This window comes from Sorex fumeus, unplaced genomic scaffold (genome assembly GCF_029834395.1).
Source record: "Sorex fumeus unplaced genomic scaffold, SorFum_2.1 ptg000265l, whole genome shotgun sequence".
Classification (NCBI taxonomy): Eukaryota; Metazoa; Chordata; class Mammalia; order Eulipotyphla; family Soricidae; genus Sorex; species Sorex fumeus.
In genome coordinates this window covers 14,547,826-14,570,170 of record NW_026606322.1, presented here as the reverse complement: position 1 = coordinate 14,570,170, position 22,345 = coordinate 14,547,826, and positions in this window count along the sequence as shown.

Below are 22,345 nucleotides of genomic sequence, written 5' to 3'. Positions count from 1 at the left end.
TATCTATAGCAACAGACCTAGAGAAACTCCTGCACAAACAAAAGATGAGTAAAGAAATTTCAAAGCCCGTCTCTACTCCCAACCCCACCTAAGGATAACCTCCTTAACAACTGACTTTGACCTAGGTAGAAGCCCCACGTGGGGGCAGGTTGGAGAAACCCTATAAAGGCCACCTTGAACAAAGGAAGGGCGTGCATAAGCTGCCCGAGCCTATGTGCTGCTTGCGCCCACATGGCTGAGCACATGTGGAACATGAACACATGTGGCGCCTGAGCACATGTGTCTCCCGAGTACATGTGTTGCCCGCATCTTCCCTTTTGAGATGTGTTTTCATGTTTTCATGTCTAGTGCAGAGGCTTTCTCTGCCCTTGGAAAAGCCCTCGTTCTCTCTTAAGTGCCTTACTCTCTCTTTCTCTCTCTCAATCTCTCACCTTTCTCTCAAACTCTCACTCTCTCCCCCTCCACACCTTCAAAATCCCTCCAAATAAAATTGATTTTACTTCACTGCTTGTCTACTCGTGAAAGTGAGACTACTACTTCTGAGAGTGAGACAGGAAAGCAGTAACACTGGGTCCTGGGTGGCAGAGGCGAATTGGGAGAAAGTGAACTTCTCCTCCCCACTTCACATGAGCCACCTGTGGGGCCCACCGACATCACATTCAAGTTTGCTTTTCTGAACCACATGGTCCTCTGAGGATTGGAGGATGCAGTTCTGGAGGTCTCCAAGATCTGGCTCTGGAAGGCTCTAAATGGTAACAGGGTGACCTGGTTATGCCCAGGCTATTGTATTGTAGCTCCAGCTTGATTGCCTGAGAATTGCCTGTGGGGCATTTAAGCCTTCAGAAGCTGCTTGGAACAGACTGCCTTGAGCGCTTCGTGGTGGGAGTCTACATTTAGTTTCTCAGTGAAAGGAAGTCTGGATATAAGCTTAAATCAAATCTGGCTGCATGTCGAAAATGCACTTGAGCCCTTTTTTATAATTATAGAGGACTTATAATTATAATTATAATTATAGAGGACTGGCTGGAGCGATAGCACAGCGGGTAGGGCGTCCGCCTTGCACGCAGCCAACATGGCCGACCCGAGTTCGATTCCTCCGCCCCTCTCGGAGAGCCCGGCAAGCTACTGAGAGTATTCGATATGCCAGACACAGTAACAACAAAGTCTCCAATGGAGACGTTACTGGGCCCGCTCGAGCAAATCGATGATCAACGGGAGGGCCTCTACTACCTTTACCTTTATAGAGGAAAAAAATTCTAAATATTCACCTAGTTGTTTTTTTTTAAATTTTTATTAGTGAAACACCATGAGGTACAGTTGTAGACTTATAAATTTTTGTGTTTGGGTTTCGACAGCACAGTGGTAGAGTGTTTGACTTGCATGCAGCCAGCCCAGCCGAGCCAGATTTGATTCCTCCGCCCCTCTCAGAGAGCCCAGCTAGCTACCGAGAGTATCTCGCCCACATAGCAAAGATATTTTCAATATGCTAAACACAGTAACAAGTCTCACAATGGAGATGTTACTGGGCCCCCTCGAGCAAATCGATGAACAACGAGCGAACTGTGACTGTGACCGTGACCGGGTTTCAATTATACAATGATCAAATACCCATCCCTCCACCAGTGCCCATTTTCCATCACCATGAATCCCAGTATCCCTCCCACCCCCATCCCACACTGCCTCTGTGGCAGGGCATTCCCTTTTGTTCTCTCTCTCCTTTTGGGTGTTGTGGTCTACAAAAGAGACATTGAGTGGCAATCATGTTCTGTCTATAGTCTACTTTCAACATGCATCTCCCATCCTGGGAGGATCCTCCAAACACCCTATATTTGGTGCTCCCTTCTCTATCTGAGCTGCCCTTTCCCCTCGAATGCCCGGCTGTCCTCTAAGCCATGGAGTAATCCTCCTGGTACTGATCTCAGCTATTCTTGGGTATTAATCTCCCATTTTGTTACTTTATGTCCCCCAGATGAATGCAATATTTCTATGTCTGTTCCTCTCTTTCTGACTCATTTCACTTAGCATGATACTTTCCATGTAATACCACTTGTATGTAAATTTCATGACTTCATCTTTTCTAACAGCTACATAGCACTCCATTGTGTAGATGTACCATCGATTTCATGGGAGTCAGCTGGGTTCTGGTACATCCAGATGGACATGGGACAGACAAGAAGAGGAAGGCTATTCTCTGCAAGAAAGAGTTGGCCATCAGAAGTGAACTAGCTGAATATTTCTTCCTGTCCCACCAGCTACTCAGTCCTAGCAGATCTCATGAAATTATGGGAGACATGCTTATACTTAAAAACAAGTTTATTTCAAGTGCTGTTTATTTGAAATTCAAATTGTATCCAGATATCCTCTCTCAACGCTACTGTCAATGCTCATTTTTTTCATGTCTTAATTGACTAGGAATCACCTCCTTTCTGGAAGTTTTAGTGTTTTAGTTAGTTTTTAGTTTTAGTTTATTTGCGGTATGGAATCAGTCGCTGTACCATAAATCAGCTGCTGTACCCTCCTGCATCTCAGATTGAGTTGAAGTTTTATGGTATTGGTAATGTCTTCAAACTGCATTTTTTCTTCCCATCTTGTACTCATTGCCCATGTTCAAATCCTATGTCCCTGATGTTTGGTCCCAACACAATTAAAGCTTATTCTCACTCCTTTGTTCATAGATTCTAATTTTTCCCAAAACTTAGTTATCCCCAGATATGTGTTACTAGCTTTCCACAATGTCCACAATTTGAAGCACACTTCAAATATTCAAATACACAATTTGATGGCTTTCACACATAACTGCTGTAGGTGGCTCCAAACTGCTGACTTCATGGAGAACACAGAAAAGATAAAATGTCAGAGATGTGATCTCTAAGTTTCTCCTTTCACAAGGGCTCACTCTCAAAAAGTGGACACTGCCACATCCTTGAATCAGTTGCTGCTCTGGTCATATTGATGCAGTATATACCACATGTCCATTTAATTACCCACTAAACAGGAGGCTTTAGCAACACCTTGAGGGAGATTAAAAAAAAAGAAGCTGCTTGGAAGATTCTTCTTTCACTAAAAAAGACCCTTGACAGATACATTTGCACATCTATAACAAGTGTGTTCTTTTCTTTCATCTCTTTTGTTAAGTTAATTTCCAGCTATTTGAGTTTTTGAGATACAATTGTGAATGTGATTTAAAAAGTATCTCTACAGTTCATTATTTGCATATAGAAATGCCTTGCATTTCTGTGTGTTGATTTTGTACCCTGTCACTTTAATGTAAAACATTATTGTTTTGGGGATTTTTTTTGGCAGTCCTTAGGGTTTTCTTAATATTGTATTATTACCTGACAATAGTGATAGATTAACTTCTTTTCCTATCTGAGTACCCTTGGTATCAATGTGATAAAAGAGCTAGGAATGAGAAGTGTAACAAAAGAACCATTTTCAACAAGAGATGGTGGGAAAACTGATTAGCTGCATGTGAAAAAAATAAACTCTAACACTTATCTCACACCTTGCAAAACATCAATTCTAAATGGATCTAAGATCTTGATATGAGACCTCAAACCATAGAGTTTAATTATATTGAGAAAAAAATGCACAGAAAACTTTATGACTAAATCTAGAGACATTTTCAGTGATTCAATACACCAACCATGCAAACAGAAACACGTGAGTTACTCAAGTTAGAAGTTTCTACACTACAAAAGAAATAATAACCAGAAGAAAAAGACATGCACATATTGGAAGAAAATATTTGCCTACCCAACTCTGGAAAAGGGTTAATATCTAGACTCTCCATTACTTATAATCAGGGAATGCGATTTGAAACAGTAAAAAACCATCTCACACTAACGAGATTGGAACACATCAAAAAGATAAACAAACGGTGGTAGAATTGATATGGGGGAATAAAAGCAGCATTCCAACATTGGATGATTCAACTTCTTTGAAAAATAATATAGATACTTAAGAATTATTTTTATCGTATTTTTATAAAGTAGTTCACTATATTTGATTAAGTTTAATATTCAAACACCAATCCCACCACCATTACAACCTTCCCACCACCCTATTTCGGATGTTTCCACCCTAAACCCCAACCCCTGCCCCAAAGCAGAACCGAAATAATTTATTTTGTATTGTTTGTTATGAATAAACTGCTGAAAATGCTTTGAAAAAGTTTATATGGATAATTTTTAAAAATTAATAATTGAGCTTCCAGTCACTTGTTGGCATCAATTTAAGGGACTGAAGTTTGTATTCTGAAAGAGAGCTTCTATGTTCATTGAACATATATACACAACAGCCAAATCTGGAAACAAACCAAATGTCTAAGAACAGTTAACTCTGTAAAGCAACTATGGTATATTTACAGACTGGAATACTAAATTGGATTAAGAAAAGACAAAATCAAGCAATTTTCTGTTATGAATCTGAAGAATATAATGCTGAGTGAAGTTAGAAAGAGAGAGACAAGATGATAAGAATGATCTCTCTCATATGTTGGATATATATTTAAAAAGTAAGGAAATAACAAATGGCCAAAGGTAAAAGAACATGAGATGTGACGTACAGAAACTGATCTCGCCATAGGGATGGGAGTGAACTAATGGGAGCAGAGGGGACACTGAAACTTTAGTGGAGGGTGTGGTGTTGAAACATGCATGAAACCCTACCGGTTGTAGTGTTATAAACCATGATGCTTAAAAAAATGTTTTGGACACAATATTTTAGCTTCATCCTTATTTAGTCACTGCTTAAGTGGTGAAATGTGAATAAGTGTTGCATATCTGTTTCCATCGATTATCTAAGGTATATGATGTCAGATAATGTGTTGTTTTGAGTTATTTTGGACCACACCTGACAATACTCAGGGTTTACTCTCTGTGCTCAGGTCATAATCCAAGAGATTTTTATCATTATAAACTATTCCCTTTTTTAAAATGTCTATTCCATAGATAAATGATATACTTGTATTCATCCTCCTCCCTCAAAATTGTTTCACTTATATTGAACGTAATCAAGGTAGAGAGAGAGTATTGTGGAAATTGTCTGACACACAGGCAGGGGAAGGGTTGGGATGTGGTGGGGAGGATACTGGGGACTTTGGTGGTGGAAAATGTGAAGGGATGGGTATTTGATCATTGTATGACAGAAACTCAAACATGGAAATTTTGTAACTGTATCTCACGGTGATTAAATTAAAAAAAATTTTAATTAAAAAAAAAAGAACAGTCAAAAAAAAAAAACCCAAAATTGTTTCACTTAGCGTGACTCCCTCTAGCTCCATCAATTCATATCTAACTTTCTATCAATTATCTGAGATTGTGATATAATATGATGTGTTACTTTGGTTATTTTGTACCACACCCAGCAATGCTTTTAGTAGCAGCAAAGGATAAAATTTTATCTTTTCTTATATATGAGTAGCATTTTATTATATACATTACACACACATATATATGCCATAACTATTTTATTCACTCATCTGTTGTTGAGCATTTGGTTTGTTTATGTATCTGGATTATTGTATGTGCTACAATGAACATAGGTGTTAATATATCTTCAGGAATTAATGGTTTTGTATTCTTGGAATATATGCCAAAGACCAAAACCTCTGGATTATCTGGGAGTTGCATTTTTCATTATTGAGAAGTCTCCATATTTCCTACTGGACCAGTTTAAATTTCCACCAACACTAAATAAGGATTCACTTTTCACCAAATCAACACTACTTTTTTCCATGGAATCTATTTCACCATATTGTCTGATTGTTTCTAAATTGTTTAGTGGAATCTTTTAGGGACTTCTATGTATATTACCAAATCACCTACACACTGTGACAGTTTAACATCAAAAATCTTCCTTTTTAGTTTTCTACTTTTCATGTCTTAATTTCTTTTTCCTACATGACGGCTATAGAGAGGAATTTTAAAACTATATTAAATGATAGTGAATAAGTTGCACATACTTGCCCTAGGCTTGAATTTAGAAAGAATAGGTTTTCAGGATTTTGCCAGAGTATGATTTTAGCTGTATACTTGACTTATTGTAGAGTCCCACTTGTTCATGGTATATTGTCCTACACACACACACACACACACACACACACACACACACACACACACAGATAGTGCTGAATTCACTTTACTTTTATTTATTTATTTATTTATTTATTTTGCTCTTTGAGTCACACTTGGCAATGCATAGGGGTTACTACTGGCCCAGGCACTCAGCAATTACTCACGGTGGTGCTTGGGGGGGGGGGTCTGGCAAACTCCCCGTGGCGTACCCAATATGCCAAATACCAGTAACAATGATGGGTCTCATTCTCCTAAAGAGCCTTGAATATAATCTCAGGGCTAGGATGAAGGAGACGTTACTGGGGCCCGCTTGAGGCAATTGACGAATAACAGGATGGTTGTGATTCGTGGTCGTGGTGCTTGGGGGAACATATGGGATTCTGGGAAATGAACCCCGGTCAACTGCGTGCAGGGCAAATGCCCTAGCCTCTGTACTATTACTCCAACCCCTTCCGTTTACTTCTTTGAGGATCATTTCATTTTATTTAATTCATGATCCTGAGCAATGTTGAGCTTTAGTTTCTTTTATTTGCAATGGCTTTGCTTTGGTATTAGGGATGTTGGCTACATTGATATTTTCATGAAGAATTCTTATTTTGATACTTTGAAAGAGCTGAGGAATAAGAAAAAAAAATTCTTTGAAGGGTTTGTAGAACTCACTAATGACTTTGTCCAGACACAAGATTTTTTGTTAGTGAGATTTTTATTAGTGTTTCAGTTTCCTTGCTTGTAATTGGTCTGCTAAGATTTTCTTTTTTCTCCTGATTTAATTTTAGGAGGTTGTAGTTTTGTGTTTGCTTGTGGACACAACTTTTTATTGTGGTAACTTTGAAAATGGTGCTCAAGACTTAATCTGGCTCTGTTTTTAGTGTTTATCCTTGGATTACTTAGGAGATCATAAGTAATTGGTGTTGGAGATACAACTGGGTTCCTACATTTAATGGAAAAACCTTAACCCTTAAACTTTGTCTCAGACCTGTAAGGATAGTTATTTTGAGGTGGATATAATTACTGAGAAAAAGCTAATGAAACACATAGAAACTTGAGATTCTGCTTTACAGATTTCATCACAGCTAGAAGCTGATAGATTTTATACATATAAGATGGAAATTGCTATTATCACACAAGAAGTTAAGAATTCTCACATTACTGTAAGTAAAAATTTGCAAAATTTATAACTATGACTATATTAAAATGTTGTAAATATTGTTTATATCTTGGCAACAGAAAATGTTTCAGTTTATAAAATTATAAAATGCTTCCTTCTTTCATAGTTAGTTTGCACATATATCAGAACTGAGTGTCACAAATATTTAGTTATAAATAAAATAATGAAAAATTAGCATCACAATTGCATTTTCAAATAGTACATTTTAAAAGTATTACAGCGATAGCACAGTGATAGGGCATTTGCTTTGCCCGCAGCCGGCCTGGCCGAGCCGGGTTCCATTCCTCCACCCCTCTCAGAGAGCCCTGCAAGCTACCGGAAGTATGAAAATTGTAGAAAAATGAATAAATTACGTGTGTGTATGTCTGTGTGTCTCTGTGTGTGTGCAAGTGTGCAAGAGATCGAGAAAACATAAGTGAAGGATTCTTTATCCTCTACTCCAATTTTAAGGTTCTGTTAACTGGGATGAGTGAAGTTCCTGTCACGTTGATCTTCAGTGATCACAGGTTCTGTGCTACTAGACAAAATAACACCTGATATAGAAAATGGTTTCTTTCTGTCAAGCCAAGTATTTTAAGTCAACTTGGTTGGATTGAAATAAATAATAATAAGAAATAAATAAGGCTGGAGCAATAGCACAGCAGGTGGGGCATTTGCCTTGCATGCATCCCACTGGGGTTCAATTTCTCCATTCCTTTCAGAGAGCCTCACAAGCTACCAAGAGTATCCTGCCCACACAGCAGAGCCTGGAAAACTCCCCATGACATATTTGATATGCCAAAAACATTAACAACAAGTCTCACAATGGAGATGTTGCTGGTGCTGACTCGAGCAAATCCATGAATAATGGAAGTTCAGTGCTACAGTAATAATTTAAAGAAAATACTCTGATCAAGCACTATGAGATAAAGTTTTATTATTTCCAATGAACCTATGTGGATGTGATCTTCATTTTCTTATAAAGTCAGAAAAAAATAATTGGTGTTAAATACATTTTCTAAATAAGCACAACTGACTTTTATTAAATAAGTAAATTCAAAATCTACCCCAGGTCTGTATAGCTCAAGAACTTTTAATTTTCTTCCTATTGTATAACACCACATTGTGTTATGATAAATTTATTATTAAGCTGACAAAATATTTTTATTAGTAGTAGTTTCCAAAATTTAGAAGACCATTAAAATATTATGATGAAACTTCAGTATCATTTTCATTTAGTAAAGCATAGCAGATATCTTTTGAAACTTCCAATTCTGAAGCTCATTCAGACTCATTGAATGGGGATATCTATACCAAGGAGAAAGTTCTAGGTAAGTTTAAATAAAATCATTTATGTCTTACACAATCTAGAAAATAACCTTCTTGTTCTCAGAATCTTTAAAACTGCATACATACTTACAAATGGAAGCCTTAAGAACATTTCTATCTTATACATATTGTGCAAAGTGAGAAACCCTCCTTATTGCTGCCATATTGTATTTTAAGAAGGTTCCATAATCTTCATAACCCAATAAACTTGTTATAACTACTTTTTTTACAACTATTTTTTCTTATGATATTCTGAGGCATTTTCTAACAAATATATGTGCACTTTATCACATGCTACTCAAAAATTGTTCAGCCGTGCCTCACAGAATTCCTAATTAAAACTTTCTATCTTATTATATAAAGTTAAGAAAAAGTTGTGCAGAAAACTCTGAACAATCAGCTAGCAAGACCATAGGTCATATCTGTGAATTGACAAGGGTCAAAAAGTACAGGAAACACAGATATAACCCCACCAATTAAAGAAAGGACATTTACACACAAAAAAATCAGTCTGATTTAGATAATGACTCGTAGCAAAAAATTTAAGGACTATTAAGGAATAGAAAAGAAAGACCTTGATCTTGTACAAAAAAAAAAAAACCCAGAAAGGTCCTACCAATTATCTGTGGCACTGTCCTCCCGTTGTTTATTGATTTGCGTAAGCAGTAAGCAGGCCCAGTAACTTCTCCATTGTAAGACTTGTTATTGTTTTACTGTTTTTGGCATATCAAATACCTCACAGGTAGATTGCCACGCTTTGCCGTGCATGCAAGATACTATAGGTAGCTTGCCGGGCTCTCTGAGAGAGATGGAGGAATCGAACCTGGGTCAGCCTACCAATTATAAAAAAAAATCCACTTAATATATAAATAGTAATATAAAGCTGCTGAGTTTAGGAGACTGTTATTTTCTGCACAACTCCTTACTTCGTATTATATTTTGATTAGCTACACAGTTTTGATGACATCTGAAGTTACTGCAGACTACTTCAGCCTCTAAATCTGAGTCATGAATTGATACTTCAACTCTAATGTTTTGTGAAACAAATACCTTAACTTCTTTGTCTCAAGTTACATACTATAAAACAAAAAATGTACAAATTGTTTGACTTATTTCACAGAGAAATGATACAAGTACATAAGAGGTATGCCTTAGTTAAATTAATACTATTACCACTGGTAGAATTGGAGGTAAACAAGCTTGATCCAGCCGGTACTTCTCATTGTTAATGGTGAGGTCTCTCCAAAGGAGCTAAATGATGAGTTTTAATCTGCAGATTTTAGAATGTGGCCTTCTTCCTGACTGAGGACTTCCTGTACTTGTCTCTGGCAGACCAGCTGCTGTGTTAGGAGATTGCAATAGGCCTGAAAAATTCGGGTTTAGTCTTCTCTCCACGGATATTTTATCCTTCCACAGGGAAATTAGTGATTCATTTGTTCCCAGAGCTGCCAAAAACACTAATAAAGTCTCTAGGAAGTTGTGGTATAGACACAGAAGGGGATAAACAAGAAATAGAAGGAATCCAATAAGTTAATTCCCCTATGGGATGGTACAAAATTGTTCACTATAACCTGGGTTTCATTTTTGTCTACCTTTAAATATAATTTCATAAACTTCCTTTAAGCCAGAAAGGTTTTTTCATACATTCAGCAAAAATGTTTTTTTTTTTAAGCTTCATTGTATTACATGGACTTATATCCCTTGTGATATTCCAATTGTTCTGTTTTTAGTGTTGTATAACCCAGATAGTTATAAACTACTTGGTTTGTTAATGTTTACAAATTTCTTTGGCATCTTTTTACAAATTTCTAAATAGACTTAAATATCAAATTCAAAAATTGTATATATTTTCTTTATTTTTCTATCAATCAATTCTGCTGTAAATCACCATAACTTTCTTTAAAACATTTTCTTATCTATCATCTGTTGTGCAGAAGTAGAGAGAATGAACATCTTTTGGTTATTTCATAATAAAAGTCTAAACATATGTCTGGCTTTTATTTTGTATTGAATAAAAAGTAATTTGGCCATTTTTTTCCTCAAATTATGACTACGAAGTATTATACTTAATGACTATCAGTCATGCTTAGCTAGAAGGCCATTGTTCCAAGTCAAGAAATTAGAAGAAGAAAATCTTGCATTAAAATTTGTAATTTGAAATCAAACTCATCAAAATATCAATTTGTCCAAATTTTCTTTGTCTGGGATCATAGAACTGCATTGTTTGGATTTTCCTTAAAAACAAACTACTCTTCAGCTGAAGATATGCAGTTGTCTAAAAACACACTATTTATTTATTTATTCATTTCATGATGATTTGTTATAGGCATTCAATATTTCAACACCAGTTCCACTACCACTGCCACCTTCTCTCCACAATTATCTCCATTTTCCTAACCATCCCTCAAGCAGGTCAACAATAATTTATTTTATATTGCTTGTTACCAATAATGGCTAAAAAATGTGATAAAAAATATTTCCTTAGAAGAAAATTAGTAAAAATTGCTGTATCTCATCATGGGAACAGTAAGTCCTTGTCTGAGGGAGTATTGAGAGGTTGTTACAATATAAGCTTTCTGCATTCATATTAAAAACATGCAATTTAAATACCTTTATAACCTGCCATGACTTTCATACCAAGATCACCATATTCTTTGGTGTCTCTTAGTACATCACTGAACATGTTAAGAGCTGGTAATTTCTTTCTAATGACTCCTCTACTGGGAAGTATTGTTTCAACGGAGCACTCTATAGCATTGACTTAGGTTCTGCCAGACCTATATCATAGTCTACATGCTCACCTGGTATCAGCTATTCTGAGTATTCTAGTATTCTAAAACTTTTTCTGTTTAATAGTATTTCTTCTATTTTATCTTTTATTAATATTATCTAAAATAATTTAATTAATTCTGAAAAAAAAAACAGAAGGTATTCTATGATTTACTTAGTAAGGACTTTAGTTAGTCAGTTATTCCAAAATTCCATTGTTAACTGCTTCCAAGAAGTCTGTGATGTTCATAATCTTTAACATGGATTTGATTTTTCTTGCTACTTTTTTTTTTATCAAAGCATACAGGTAAAAATGTAGTATTTGATTTCCTCAATTTTTGCTGAGAGAGCAGTTGACACCACCATAATATAGGGAATTAATTTTCTATGGCATGAGCATAAACAGATAAGTAGGCAGGAATCAAAAAAGAACCAACAAAGAAATGGCTTCCTTATTTATTTTCTCTGTAATGTTTGAAAAAGTAGTAGTCCTACTTGTGTCTCTAATGTCTTATAGAGATATTGAGCAATCAGAGAATCTTTCTACAATAAAACGATAGACTCCTATAGTGTGCTCTCCTTCCTTTAGTGTCGGTACCTTTTATCTCTGCTTTACTGTTGGAGGTAAGCCAGGACATTAGGATGAGCCGCTGGACACTGCTCTGTAAGCAGGAAGCAGAACCGAGGCCCCACTTTTCACTAAGTGGGCAAGCTAAAAACTTGGGAGTCCGATTACCTGGAGGAGTACAGCATGCTTTCATACGCTCGCCTAGTCAAACACTATCTTGGCAGTACAAGGTAGCAGTTTCCCCCTCTCTTACACATCCTTAATCTGAATTGACCTTCAAGTATCAGTATGAGCCTTCTCTTTGCCCTATATGTAAGTAACCACAAGAATGTGGAATTACGTCAATCTGTAGAGTTTACATGTCCAGTTCCATATCTTTCTTTGATGTTTTTAATCATAACAACATAGCTTTGACAGCATAGCTTTGAGAAGACAATGCATACTCTGATGTTCCTTTGACAAATGCTCATCCTATTACTGTCTGTGCTCTCCTTAGTGAGTCTTTCTCTGTGGTGAAGTCAATAGAATATATCTGATAAAAAATAGAATAAAAGGAGGCCTCTGGCAGTTGCTCTTCACCTCGAGCCAGAAGAAGCCTTGGCCCTCCGTACTCCGTACATTCCTCTTGCATGTATTATCTCTGTGCCTCCAACTGAAAGCAACACTTTGCTATTATTGTTTTCCAAAATTAATCACCAGGGACTTAATCTTCCTAGGGTCATTGGAATTTAACCAGCATCTTTAGATAGTTACTATTATTGTTATCATGCTGTCTTCAGAGGCTTTATCTTTTTGGGGAGAGGGATAATACCTGGAGGTTCTCAGGGTAATATATATATATGTATATATATATATATATATATGCAAACACACACTCAGGAATCACTCCTGATGGCTTTGGGGGACCATATATGGTACCGGCGATTGAACCTGGCCCAGCCACATGCAAAGCAAGGGCTTTGTTTGCTGTACTTTCTTTCTAACCCCAGATAGTTACTTTAATAAAAAATTTATATTTTATTCTTTCTATATGCATATATTAATGTATTTTATAGAGTTAAAAATAAGGATAGAGAGTGAGTGAGAGAGATTAATAGGATATCCATATCGTGGCTTATAATCTTAGCATTTTTGTTGATGCTTGAATGTCACTGGAGGTTGTGAAATAATGAAGGGACATAATGGGAGTAAATCTTTGCAGAGATTAGTTTGAAGATGGTTGGCATTTAAAAAACTAAAATAGACATCATATGTGAAAGACTATAAAAAGCTAAAATTTACTATGAGAGTAGATCCAAATGACTCAAATTTGGAAATAAGTTAAAGGAGGGAAACTAGAAGAATTGGTGATTGTATCTCAGAGATACAAAATGAGTGCACGAATCTCTCTTTGTTTCTAGTGATGAGATAAAGACAACAGTATAATATATCAACCTCTTGTGTGACTATGCAAGGAATATTTTTCTTTACACAATCATACTTTTTGAATAAGATGCAAAGTGGCCATTCATATTACCTTACCCAAATGGTGAAATTCACACATATAATGTGACATGCTCAAAGTTACATACCTCCTATGTAGCAAGTCACAATTAACTATTACTTTTTGACTTAGTTGCCAGTATTCTGTCCACATTGTTCATCATATGTACTATCATAGCATGAATGAATACTCAGCTAATGGTTGAGACACAGAGGAACCATACAATGCTGTCTTTAATAAAGGGTTTAGAGATGATTACATGATTTATTCTATCTTCTGTTTTACAGATAAAAATAAGTAACTTCGTGTCAAATATATTTTATTGTTTAATGTCTATGAAGTCTGACAATATGTGGATGACAATGTTTTTGTGTTTTATGTCTCAGGTATCAGATCAGTTTTTGTCTAAAATGTGAATTATTGCAGTGAAAATACAGTTGACGAAAGTGAAGCTTATCCTAAGCATGCTTAATTTTCCCCATTTTCTTAGCAAATCCCCACTCCCAAGTATTCCCCCTTAGCAGGCACAGAATAATTCATTTTATATGGTTTGTTACAGACAAATGGCCAATTGATTTATAATTTTTGACAGTAAAAGAAGATTTATGAAAAAATGTTATATCTTACCATGGGGTCATTAAGTCCTTGTCTGAGGGTTAACTAAGCTGCTGTGAGGTGAATCTTCTCTGTTAATGTTTTACCTTATTGGACTTAGTTAGTTGCTATGTAACTTTCCTGTCAAATTTGGCATGCTCCTACTGCTATATCCTCTTCTGAGATTTAAGCAGGAATCTGTTAAGCCGGGCCAATGGATAAACTTACATGTAGTGGTTGTGGGATATAGATGATGTAATATAATAACTTTAAAATATTATAAAAATAGAATTAATTTTGTACATAAATGTTGTGGGGATGGGTAGGGTGGTTTGAGACACACCTGGTGATATTCAGGGCTTGCATCTGGCTCTGTGCTCAGAGATTGCTCCTGGCAGGTCTTGAAGGACCATAGAGGGTGCCAGATTGAATGAATTTGGGCTGGCAGAGTACAGGGAAGTGCCCTGCCTACTCATACAAGCCATTAGTTGATAAAGCACTTCTGGCGGCATTGGTAATTCTTCCCATCGTAATGACTGGTGACTATGACTTCAGCAACTAAGTAAGATAGACTTTTCTCCTGTTCTTTATTTTCAAAGTATATGTTTTGTATTTCTTAATTTGTTTGTTTGTTTGTTTGTTTTTGGGGGCACACCTGGTGTTGTTCACCAGCTACATTAAGCTCATTGCTCAGAGGTCACATTTGAGGGTGCTCAAGGAATAAGTATGAATGCAGGGTGTCTGTTAATGGTTTTGCTTATTGTGCTTAACAAAAGTTGTAATCCATCTTTAGAACCTAGAACAGTATCTGACTCTTAGAATAAATTTACTAGAAGTTTGTTAATCTGTTCATTCCCCAAGTCATGCATGTATTCTTTGCTCAATCTAGTATATATTGTATGACAATTCTACACAATTACTATCTAAGCAGTGACACGAGTAAAATATTATGTGATACTTGCATATTTACAGATTTTATACAGTTTCAGGTTTATGCTTCTGAGGATTCTGTAACATCGATTCTGAAATCTTAACGTAGTAAAGTTTGATAGATCAATTTCAAGTCTCCAATAGAGCTTTGATCATTATTATGCTGTGTGTGAAGGAACCTGTTTCCTATGGGGAGAGTACTTGTTTTAGATACCTAAGTTTATTTCTATAAACCAATTTCAAAATATTGTTATGTTTTTAGAAATGATATATTTCAATATATTTAAAACTTGCCCATGGTCTCGCTGGGATATGCCGGCAGTCCATTAGAGCTGGGGGTTCTGGCACCTTGCTTCTCTTCTTCTCCCAGGTCAGGTCACTGAGCACTTTTCCAGGGAAGTGCTTGGTCTCAGTGGCCAAAAGCCTGTTTCCCTCTGTCTGGCTCAGCACTGAGATTGAATTCAGGAAATGGGGTGGTGGGAATTGTCCTGTCTGACGTCCTCTGGGTAGGCCCCAACTGTATAGGGCTGAGCTTCCTGAAATACAGCTGTGGCAACAGCTGCACAAGCTGGTATTGCTGGTATTGCAACTCTAAAGTGGGTTTATTTCTTTTTTGGTGGTTTGGGGGCCACACACAGCTCTTCTCACGGGCTTCTCTTGGCTCTGTGCTTGGGGGTCATTCCAGGTGACATTCAAGGACCCGTGATGCCAGGGGTTCAACTCAGCCTTCTGCATGCAAGAGCATAAGCTCAGCCCATCGAGATATATCTCTGAGCAATAGCACAGCATGTAGGACATTTGTCTTGCACGTGGCTGACCCAGGTTCGAATCCTCTGCCCCTCTCAGAGAGCCCAGCAAGTTACCGAGAGTATTCCGCCCGCAAGGCAGAGCCTGGCAAGCTCCCTGTGGCACATTCGATATGCCAAAAACAATAACAACAAGTCTCACAATGGAGACGTTACTGGTGCCTGCTCAAGCAAATCGATGAACAATGGGAAGACAGTGCTATTTAAAACTATACTTAAACATTTTAAATTTATTAGTAGCAGGATGGGCTGGAGTGATAGCACTGTGGGTAGGCTGTTTGCCTTGTAGGAGGCTGACCCCGTCGACCCGAGTTCTATTCCTCCACCCCTCTCAGAGAGCCTGGCAAGCTACAGAGAGTATCTCGCTTGCATGGCAAAGCTTGGCAAGCTACCCATGACGTATTCAATATGCCAAACACAGTAACAACAAGTCTCGCAATGGAGATGTTTACTGGGCCCACTCTAGCAAATTGATGAAAAACAGGAGGACAGTGCTACAGTAGCAGAATAAATATCAATACATTATTCCCTGAGGACAATTACAGATATGAGGCTAGAAATAAAGGGACTCTGGAGCTAGACTTTGGGCATGTATCAATTGTGAAAGTGAGTCTAAGGTATCTGGGTAGAGCATCCAGAGTGTTCATTACACCACGATCCTTAGCATAATTACAAAAATGACATGGGAGAGGTGAGTAGAAAATTATGTATCTCTTTTTCTTTTGATGGGAAAAAGGAACGTTTAATATTGTTATTATGCTTGTTATGAAACTTTAAGACAAATGATTTTAGAATGACCTGATAGAATTCAGCTGGTTCATTAAATACAGGTGGTTTGCATTTTCAATTTTTAAAGAAGTTGACCTGTTACATGATTGTACCTTACATTATAGGAAGTAATAAGAACGTTTAAAGCTTATTTTTGTTATCCTTGACTAACCACATATAGTTAAGAATGCACTGCTCTAAGCAGTGTAGGAGTAGATTTTTTTTATAATGTGTAGGAGTGGATTTTTCACTTTTATACCTGATTTACATGGTGTTTGGTAAAGTGTACTTTGGGTTAGCAGGCATCAAAATACTGAATATTTTGTTTGTTTCTATAACAAATTCAGGCAGGAGTAGTTTTACATAGAAAGATAAGTTTCTGTCATGTAGAATCTGTCTTTCATGAGAATAGACATAATACTAGAAGTGTAAAATGCTAAACACAGTATATAAAGATTCATAATGGCAGACACCACATAGGTGACAGCTAATTGTAAACAAAATAGGTTTTTAATGGGAAAGAAGCATGCAATTTAGTATTTACAAGATAGAAGCTATTATTTCCTGCTAAACTAAAGAATATTTTCAAATAGAGAATTCCTTTTAAGATTTCACAGTTATTCATAGTTAATATCTTACTTCTATTTTTTATGTAAATCGTAGTCAGGCTTTATTTGGGAGAGAAAAACGCTTTGTACCTAAGAAACTAAAATGACAATATGTGAGGATAAAACATGTACAGCATGGACCTGTAAAATTAATTTTGATAGATGTTTGTTTTGTGCCAAGTCCTTTGCTAGATATTTCATTCTCATGATCTAATCTAATTCCTACCACTGTGGTCTAAATCCATGGATTTGATCATGTTTTGTTTAATCGAATCCATTTTTTCTTCTCTATGTCTGATGTGTAAATGATGGCATCTAATATCTTTCTTTTCATTTATTTATTTTTATTGTATCACTATGACCTACAGTTACACAACTTTCATGTTTGAGCTTCAGCCATCACTTTAATCACTTAATCACTTAATCCCCGTTATTCATCGATTTATTCGAGCGGGTGCCAGTAACGTCTCCATTCATCCCGGTTGCGTGCTAGCGTAGCCCAATGGTATCTGTTCGTTTTAGGAACATGTAGAGCCTCAAACCGATCATTTAGGGTCTTGACGAAGAAGTCTGACCATCTTATAGGTGGGCGTCCACGTGATCTTTTGATGTCTCGTGGAATCCAATCAGTAATGGCTCTAGTCCAGCGGTTGTCTGTAAACCTCATTACGTGTCCAGCCCATCTGATTTTTGATGTCTTGGCAAATGAGACAGCGTCCCTGATTCTTGAGCGTTGAACGAAGATCAGAACTCCGGATTCTATCTCTCATTTGAGTGAATCGTGATATTCCAAGCATAGTTCTTTCGATTCCTCTTTGAGAGACCCGAATAGTGTTCTCATCCTGTTTTCGTAGGGTCCAGGTCTCTGAGGCATATGTTAATGCAGGAAGAATAGTGGAATCAAAGAGATGTGCTCGTAGCTGGAGGTTCTTTGTCCCTTTAGTTATTTCTTCAATGCTCTTGAAGGCATTCCAAGCCGCTCTCTTCCTCCTGCGTAACTCAGGTGCCAGGTCATTCATCATGTTGATTTCTCGACCTAAGTATATATAACTGTTGCATTCGGAGATGGTGGTTCCGTTGAGAGCGAATGGAGTGTCAGGAACAAGGCTGTTTCTCATAAACATTGTCTTCGTAAGATTCAGCTGTAGTCCGACCTTTCCACACTCACGGTCAAAGTCGTTCAGCATTTGTGCCGCTTGGCTGATGTTTGGTGTTATTAGAACGATGTCATCAGCAAAGCGGAGGTGGTGTAGTTGCCGACCATCTATCTTCACTCCCATGTTTTCCCATTCTAGTCGTCGCATGATGTTCTCGAGGGTGGCACTGAAGAGTTTTGGTGAAATGGTATCACCCTGCCGAACCCCTCTCTTGATATGGATGATTACTTCTTTGTAGAATGGTGAGATCTTGGTAGTGAATCCGCAATAGAGCTCACGAAGGATCCTGATGTATTGAGTTTGTACGCCCTGATTGGCTAGGGCTTCCATGACCGCTTCCGTCTCAACAGAATCAAAGGCCTTCTTTAAATCAATGAACGTTAGACAGAGCGGCATCTTGAACTCCCGAGATACCTCAATGAGCTTGGTTATTGTGTGGATATGGTCAATGGTACTGAATCCTTTTCGGAATCCAGCTTGTTCACATGGTTGTCCTTCATCTAGTGTTCTGCTAATCCTATTCAGGATGACTCGAGTGAATAGTTTGTAGATGACAGACAACAGGCAGATTGGGCGATAGTTGCCAATGTCGTGGATGTCTCCTTTCTTGTATAGTAGTACAGTCTTGCTGGTTTTCCATTGGGATGGAACCTTGCATTCAGACAGGTAGCGTGTGAAGAGTCGAGCTAATGTATTGACGAGTACTGATGGTAAGTTCTTCAGGTGTTCAGGTCTGATCTTGTCTGGGCCAGGTGCTTTTTGTTTCTTTACCGACGAGATGGCATGTTGGATTTCGGAAGGGAGAAGATTGGGAACGACATATCCATCATGTGGTATGTGGTATGTGGGCAAGTGGATGTGGCTATTAAAGAGATCTGAGTAGAAGTCATGAATAATCTTCTCCATTGCCCTTCTGGAAGATGTGATAGATCCATCATGATGTCGGAGGGCAGTCATCTTGGTTTTGTAGTTGGTGAAGGACAGGCGGGCATTACGAATGTTTTTCCCAGCTTCTGCTGCATCTACCAGTACTGCTGCTCTCCTGTTTTTTAGGTCATCCTTGATGGCTTTTCTGCACTGTTTTGCCAGTTCGGACGTTTGCTTGTGGTTGCCTGAGGCACGTGCCACGCCACGTTGGCGAATAAGTTCAAGAGTGTTCAAAGAAAGACGGTTTTTTGTGGTTATCTCTCTCTTGGCATTCCTTGCACAATCATGGAGGTGCTGAATCATTCGATCGTATTCCTCATCAATGTTGTCAATGACGGCATCTTCCCATGTTGCCGCAACAGAGCCAAAGAGTTCCCAGTTGGTGGTTGTTCTGGGAGTCCTCTTCTTAAACCTTGCATTCTTTTCTCCTCGTTCTGTGAGGTAGAATTTTGCACGAAGAAGACGGTGGTCTGATCCCGTTTGGAATTTTGGGACAACAGCAACATCGGTTAGGCAAAACCGCCGATTGAATATGATGTGGTCTATTTCATTGTGGAACCGTCCATCGGGAGACTCCCATGTCCAACGTTTAGATTCAGCCTTTTGGAATTGTGAGTTACCATGGAAGGTTTTGGTTGACATGATGAACTCAGACAGTCTGTCACCCTGTTCGTTCCATTCCAGGCCATGGGTTCCGATGTGGAGTTCATCGACTGATCTTCTTGGTCCTATCTTGGCATTAAAATCACCGACAATGATCTTGTAGAAGGTGTGATCTTCTTTATAGAATTTCTCCAGCTCCATGTAGAATTTTTCAGTTTCTTTTTCACCATAACTGGATGTTGGTGCATAGACAACAAAGATAGAAACTGCCGGTAGTGAGCCACATTTATTCAAGTGTAATCGTCCGATTCGGGTTGTTAGGCATTCAAATGAATCAATGCTTGTGACTAAGTTTGTGTTGACAAGGATACCGACACCACCGACGCCTCTTTTATCACATGTTCCAAGGAACAGTTCTTCTCCAGTGTCGAAAACAGCATGATGGGATTGATGTCTTCTCGTTTCGGTCAGACCAACGATGTCGTACTTGATCTTTCGTGCTTGTACCATAAGGTCTTCAATGGATGCAGCAGATGCCAGCGTACGAGCATTAAAAGTACAGACAATCATTTTTGTTTTTCTGCGTTTTGGCAGCCTATGTCTGCCTTGGTGTTTTATCAGCTTCTCCTTCCATATCCTTCTCGACTCTGCATAATCAGAGTTAGGGAAATGAGATCCATTTATTACTGGATTTGGCATATCAATTTGGTCTATTTGGCATAGACCACGGATAGCTTGCCAGGCTCTGCCGTGTGGGTTGGATATTTCCTCTTACTCTACTTATGGGTATTATGGTTTGCAATACAAATACAGATGTGAGAGGCCATCATGTTTTGTCCTTTATGTACTTTCATCATAGATCTTCCATTCTGAGCGATCCCTCCAACCATCACTGACTTAGTGATCCCTTCTCTATCCCAGCTGCCTTCTTCCCCAGCTCATGTGACAGGCTTCCAGCCATGAAGCAATCTTCCTGGCCCTTGTCTATACTGTCCTTGGACAATAGTCTCATAGGCATCTAATATAATAACTGCAAAAGGCAAGATTTCATTTTTATTAAAGCTTTTTAGTATTCTATTGTATATTTAGACCACATATTCTTCATCTTATTTTAAAGTCAATTTTTGAGGGTAAATTCTTTGCAGTGCATAAGAGTCACTAGGACTGCACCCCATGGTGCTAAGGGAAGGTGAGGGTTGGGTCATTCCAGGGATTGTACCCATAACAAGGCATTTGCTGTACTAGTGGAGTCATATCCTAGGCTCATTTTTCTCAGAGTTTAAAATGAAGAGCTGTGGAGGTAGCTTTAGTAGTAAATCATATGCCTTAAATGCGTGAGCCTCTGTGGCTTTACCCCTAGGACAACAGAATGATAACAACAACAACAAAAAGCCTTTTTCAAATGAGGAAATGGAGACTCAGACAAATTTCGAAAGAACTTGTTACATTTGGTTAAGGATTCAAATATGACCCCAGATCATCTTATTACTAAATCAAAATGTTTTCAACAAAGACAGTTAAAATTCAAATTTATCTGAGACTAGAAAAATACATGGAAAGAATGTCAGAGCTGCATTTAAAAATATTTGCAATGAAAGAACAGTGAATGTGTAATATGTACATTAGGGCCAATATTACAATATTAGTAAGTAATATGGAAAAGCTTTTTATTTTGGTTTCATCTTCTTGGTGAGATAGAATGCTTTGAACCCACAGGAGGCTAGATCAAATATATTTTATAAGGGAATTAAAATCTATAAAGGCAGGGGCTGGAGCAATAGCACAGAGGGTAGGGTGTTTGCCTTGCACGCAGCCAACCCAGGTTCAATTCCCAGCATCTCATACGGTCCTTTGAGCACCGCCAGGGGTAATTCCTGAATGCAGAGGCAGGAGTAACCCCTGTGCATCGCCAGGTGTGACCCAAAAAGCCAAAAAAAGTCTATAAGAGCAAAGATATATGAGACAACAACTAATAGATATAAATGAATCTAGGTATCCCACCAGATACAATAGGCCTTTGAAGATTTAGAAAACTGAAATAAATATTGATATTGAAACAAATCAATAATCCTATTATATTCTCTTTTATTGTTCTATTTAGTAACATTTTTAGTGTATTTTATGGTTTGTTTGTGTACTTTATTGTGTGACTATTGAAACAATTTTTTCTTCTTTTTTTTGAGGATAAAAAGATGTCTACCATTAAAAAATACCTCTTCAATAGTAGTGTAATATGTATACTACAAAATTACTGAAATTCCTCCATCACAATCTTCAAATTCCCATCCTTACTTACCTACTTAAGACTCTATGTCTGATGTGCTTTCTGATATTCTCCAGAAGGCCACTAAAGTGCTTGGGACATAACTGAGACTTAGTATGTGCATATTCAAGGAACGGAGTTCACTGAATCCTTCTAGATGATCTATAATGAATAAGTGAGAAATGAGGGATGATAGTATTTTGCTTTCTGGTTACAGTAGTGCTGTAAAGGAGTGGTACAGCTATACATTCAAACCTAAGAGTCAATAACTGTTTCAAATCACAATAACCAATCTTAAAAATGTGCCTGTCAAGGA